The sequence below is a fragment of the Elephantulus edwardii genome, unplaced genomic scaffold (genome assembly GCF_000299155.1).
Source record: "Elephantulus edwardii isolate Elephantulus edwardi_28Jun2011 unplaced genomic scaffold, EleEdw1.0 scaffold00013, whole genome shotgun sequence".
Classification (NCBI taxonomy): domain Eukaryota; kingdom Metazoa; phylum Chordata; class Mammalia; order Macroscelidea; family Macroscelididae; genus Elephantulus; species Elephantulus edwardii.
Window position 1 is genome coordinate 7395442 of NW_006399763.1, and position 6002 is coordinate 7401443.

Consider the following 6002-nt stretch of genomic DNA (forward strand, 5'->3'; position numbering starts at 1 on the left):
AACAACAACAACAACAACAATTAATGTTAGTGGATGCTACAAATGACAATTTTGTATATAAAGCTTTGGTTATCCAAACATAGATTTTTTTCAAATAACCACATTCTAAACCATAAAGCAAAACTCAAAAAGTCTCAAATAGATTCTCTAATAGATTCTCTAATTCTAATGCAATTAAGTTAAAAATCAATAATAAAATAAATCAGGATTATTCCATATATTTAAAAATAAAAATACACTTATATATTACAAATTCCTTAAAGAAGCAACTCTAACAGAACTTAGGAAATATTCAGAATAAAATGATAGTGAAAATATAATATGTTGTTGCTGTGTACCATTTAGTCAAAATCAACCCATAGCTGACCTTTCAATGGATTTTCAGAGACAGTTTTAATTGCACAGGGGGAGACTGCCCATCTCTCTCCCATAGAGAAACTGGTGGATTCGAACCCCATTCCTTCAGGATTGCACCATAATTTGCAGCTAACCCAGTAAATAGAGGGAACCTTATAACCTTTGGTGTATCTGTTAAAATATAAGAAAGGTTACAGATTTGTGAATAGAAAATTTTATTTTAAAACTTAGAATATAATGATGAAATAAATCCAAAAAAGAAAGAGGAAAGAAACAATAAAGACAAAAGTGTATATTAAAATATAGTATTCTAACTTAAAATATTAAAAAAACCAACAATTTAGAAAGTGGAATCTTTTAGAGGATTAACACAATTCTCAAACTCTGATAAGACTGATGAAGGGGAAAATAGGAAAGTGGCACAAATAGAGGGCTTTGTGGTTTAGTGGTAAGGAGTTGAGTTGTAAACTCAAAGTCAGGTAGTTCAAACCCACCAACTACTTTGCAAGACAAAATCTCTCTGAAAATTCACTGGCGTATTAGCTATGAGTCTGTTCTGATTTTATGGCACATAACAATAACAAAACATTATTTTTTAAAATCAGTGTTTGCATAACTACAAATTTGTACCTGCAATTATCAGTTGGAGCAGATTTTTTAAAAGAATTATTTTATTAATTGTAATGAACATTTACAGAGATTTGGGATTTCCATTCATTCATTGTTGCACTTTTCTTCCTGCCCACCCCTCCCCCCCAGTTCACTCTTCTCTTTGAAAAGTAAAAGAAAAATTCCTTCATTGGTATACAATCCACCTGCCCCGAGTACCCTCCACTATGCAACCATCATTCTGGACTCTTGTGATAAACATAATACATGTGATAACCTTGTGATAACCATAATATATCGCTTTTAAACTGTTCTCTCCATCATCTGTTTCAATGCAGTATACATAATTTATCCAGTTTTCTCAATCTTACCCCAACCCTGACATCAGTCCCATTCTACAACGGTGGCACTATGTAGTATTTATCTTTTTGTGACCAAGATATTTCACTGAGCATAATGTCCTCTAGGGTCACCCATTTTGAATAATATTGCATGAGTTCCTTGTTTTACAAGGCAGCGTAGTATTCCATTGTGTGACTATACCACAGCTTCTCTATCCATTCATTTGTTGATGGGTACTTAGGTTATTTTCCAACCCCTTGCTATTGTGAACAAAGCCATGATAAGCATGGGTGTGAATATATCTGCTTGGATGTCTGTTATGTTCTCTTTGGGGTATATTCCCAGTAGTGGAATTGCTGGGTCAAATGGTATCTCTATTTGCAACTTTTTGAGAAAGCGCCACACTGCTTCCCACAGTGGCTGAATCATTTTATACTTCGACCAACAGTGAATAAGGGTTCCAGTTTCTCCACAACCTCACCAGCATTTGTTGCTTTGAAGCAGTTTTATATATCCCTTGAAGTTAATATCGTATTGCTGATATTTTATATTTTTATTCATCTTTTGTCTGTCTGATTTTCTTAATATTCAGAAATGGGTTCTAACTCGCTATGCCCATCTTTATCCCATGGACCAGCTGGTGGATTCAAAGTGCCTCTCTTTCAGTTTTGACTGTAACTCCTTACCCCCTAGGCCATGAAAGCTCACTCACAGATATTATAGCCAGATACTGCATCTGTCGTAAAAATAATACAAGAGTATTTTGAAAGATTAACCCTAAAATTAATGATAGATATATACTTTATATTATAATTTACCAAAGTGGAACTAAAATAAAATATTTGAACATGTCTAAAGAAATTTATACCCTTGGTACCCACAGTCAGAAAATAAGGCAATGCATTACAGTGTGAATATCTAAATTAAGGAACTGTGCAAATTATTGAGGAGTAATGATGTCAGTTTAAGGACTAAGGTGTGTCTGATTAAAGCTATGGTCTTTCTAATCACTTGCTATTCATCTGAGAGGTGGACAATGAATAAGGATAACCGAAGAAGAATTGATACCTTTGACTTGTGTTGGAAAAGAGCACTAAACATCCCATGGATGGCCAAAAGAACAAATATGTCTTGGAGAGGGTACAGCTAGACTGCTCTTTGGAGGCAAGAATGATGAGGTTTCACCTTATATGCATTGCACATGTTACTGGGAGGGGCTATTCCTTGGAGAGGGACGTGATGCTTGGAAGAGTGGAGGGTTAAAAAAAGAGAGGAAGACCCTCGACCAGGTGGATTGACACAACGACTGCTGCAATGGACTCTTAATGTGACAGAAAGTGTGAAGATGACACAGGATACAACAGGGTTCAGATCTGTTGTTCAGTTGTACTTGACTTGAAATTGCCTAACAACAATAGTAGCAACAAAGACATTGAATCAATAGCACAGCACAACATGACCAATAGCAAAAGAAGACACTGAGAGGTACAGAAGAGTAAAATAAAACAATATAATACTAAACACACAATCTTTCAATAATAGTAATACCAAAAAATACAAGTAGATACATAAGTAGACAAGTAAGCTCAACAGCTATGAGAAGGAAGTGGAAGTGCATATATTTAGCAGTTTGTTGGAGGATATTTCTACATAGGTAGTTATGATGCAAATATATCTAAAGGCATCATAAAAGTTCTGAATACTTATTAGTCATAGCCAAACATCTGGATGGTATGAGTTACTGGGGTTGGGATTAAGGATAGCTAGGTCAATTGGTAAAACAAAGTCCACAAATGCAATGTTCTACAACCTACTTTGTTAAGTAATGACTGAGGTCTTAAAAACCTTTGAGCAGTCATTGAAGATGCAACTATTGCAGTCTGTCTGTATATGGAACAAAGAAGAGTGAAGAAAATCAAAGATACAAGGGATCAATTAGTCTAAAGAACTGATGGAATTTATGAACCAGAGCCTCCACTGTCCTGCCACCAGAAGAATTTAGATGGTCCCAGAATACCACTGCTGACCACTATAAAGGAGATCACAACTGAGAGTCCTGGACAGTGTAGCAGGTAAATGTAGAGCAAACCTCATAATCATAATTACCGGACTCACTGATCTGACAGAGACTATTGTCCTCAGACATCCGTCAAGACAGACATTGAACACATCCCTGGGGAATCAATTTTCAGCCAAATAATAGGTAAGTTTATAAAAGGAATAGTAAGACTGAGGAGAAATGTACTTTTCGGTACAATCTCATAGGAAGCATTCCAAAAGAAGCATTTGCTCAGAAACAAAGAAAGTAGTGGAAGGAAGGGAGTTAAAATAAATATCACAAAATAAAACTTGTTTTAAATTGTTCAATGGAGAAAAATTTTCTCTGAAAACTTTCACTTAAACTACAATAAAAAGTTAAAAAAAGCAAGCAAACAAAAAATCCATTAGTAAAATATTTTTGAAAAATATACAATAAAATAGAGAAAATCTGAGAATGAACATTTCACAATAGATGATATATGCATAAAGAAAAACATAAAAATGTAAACCATCACTAGTGATCTAGGAAATAAAACTTATAATGGTGAAATTCTTTTAAAAGAACAAAAGATAAATCATGAGTAAATAGAAAGAAAACTACATTTGATAAGCTTTTGATTCAATTTTCCCAAGCCAGATAAAAATGAGACCTTATGTTTTGGGGAAAATCGACTTATGAAATTTTGTTGTTTGTTGTTATGTGCCGTCAAGTTGCTTTTAACTTATAGAGGGACCCTATGTACAATAGCTCTGAACCCTGCTCTATCCGTTGCCAAACTTACTGTCTCTGACACACCTACCCCTCCTTACCCCAATCACTGAGTCAATCCATCTCATCAGGGGTCTTCCCCTCGTGCACTGTCCCTCCACCCTCCCAAGCATAATGTCCCTTTCCAATGACAGGTCACTTCTTGCAGTAAGTCCAAAGTATGTCAGACGAAGCTTCAGAATCCTTGCCTCCAAGGAATAGCCTGGTTTCACTCTCTCCAAGACAAACCTATTTGTTCTCCTAGCAGTCCATGGTATATTAAATACTCTTCTCCAGCATCACAGATCAAAGGCATCAATTCTGCTTCAATAATCCCTAGTCATTGTCCAGCTTTCTCATGCATGGCAAGTAATTGTGAAGACTACGTGTGGCTACATTTTAAACTTTTTTATAATCTGATATTCCTTTTTTCCCTCCAAACTTTTAAAAATATTTTTTATACAAGCCTTTTTTTTTAAAAAAAAAACACAACTTTTATACTTGTTTACTTACAAAGTTTGTATACATTGTTTTTTACACCAGATCTTTCCCCTTTCCTTTACCCACCCATCCCTCCACCCATCAAATTTTGTGACCCTATAATTGTGACCCTGACCTTGGATCTTTATACTCATTCTACAATAATGATCTTGTACAATATTTGTCTTTATGAGACTGAGTTAGTTCACTTAGCATAATGCACTCCAGTCCCTCCCATGTTAGATAGTTACAAATCATTGCTTCTGCATAGTATTCCTTTGTGAGAAGGTACCATAATATCTCAATCTATTCCACTGTGGTTCGACATTTGGGCTGTTTCTATGTTCTTGTGATGGTGAATTAGGCTGCTATGAACATTGGTGTACAGATCTGTTTGTGCCTCTGTTCTCATTTTCTCAGGGTACTTTCCAAGCAGTGGAATAGCTGAGTCATATGGAATTTTCATGTTCAGCTCTTTGAGAAAATGCCAAACTGCTTTCCTGAGTGGTTGTACCATTTTACAATCCCATCTACAAGGTGTAAGTGTTCCTATTTAGCCACGTTCTCTCCAACATTTATTATTTGCTGCCCTGCTAAACTTTGCCACTGCTACCAGGGTAAGATGGTACCTCATTGTGGTTTTGATTTACATCTGTCTTACTGACAGTGATTTAGAGCATTTCATGTGTCTGTTGGCCATCCAAATGTCCTCCTCTCACAGACTACATTCTTGAAATACAAATTATTGTCAGGTACCATCAAGTCAACTATGACTCTTTGAATGATAGAGCTGAATGTTATCCTGTTCTGTGCCATTTTCAAAATCTCTTGTATGCCCATTGTTAAAATCACTGTGCAAGATGGTATCTCATTGTGGTTTTGATTTGCATCTCTCTTATTGCCAGTGATTTGGAGCATTTCTTCATGTGTCTGTGACCATCCAAATGTCTTCCTCTGTCTTTCCACGTCTTTTGCCCATTTTGTAATTGGATTATCATTCTTTTTCTTCTGGAGGCCCTGTAGGAGTCTGTAAACTTTTCTTATGAGATCCTTGTCTGAGATGGTATTGCCAAATGCTTGGTTTTCTTTTCTATGATGAGCATAGAGATTTGCTCTTCAGAAGATTCCATTCATCAGTTTTATCCTCTTCAAGATTGTGCATTTCTGACTGTATTTGGCAGTCCCTTTATACTGTAGACTAGGTCTTCTAAGCTTGGACCCAGTTTGTCTCTTATGAACTTTACGGTTTTGGGCTTTTATTCCTAAGTCTCAGATCCACTTGAGTTGATTTTTATGTATGATGTGAGATGTAGATCCTGTTTCAGCTTTTTGCAGGTAGCAGTCCAGCTTTGCTACTTGTTGAAGAGCTTCTCATTTCCCCATTTGATAGGTTTTATTTTCTTGTCAAATATCAGTTGACTGTAGA

At 35.8% G+C, this 6002-nt stretch overlaps 1 pseudogene; it reads left to right on the plus strand.

Annotated features, from left to right (window-relative positions):
• LOC102844682 overlaps positions 1-2031 on the plus strand; it is an 8463-nt pseudogene extending 6432 nt beyond the window's left edge.
• Positions 2032-6002: the final 3971 nt, after the last annotated feature.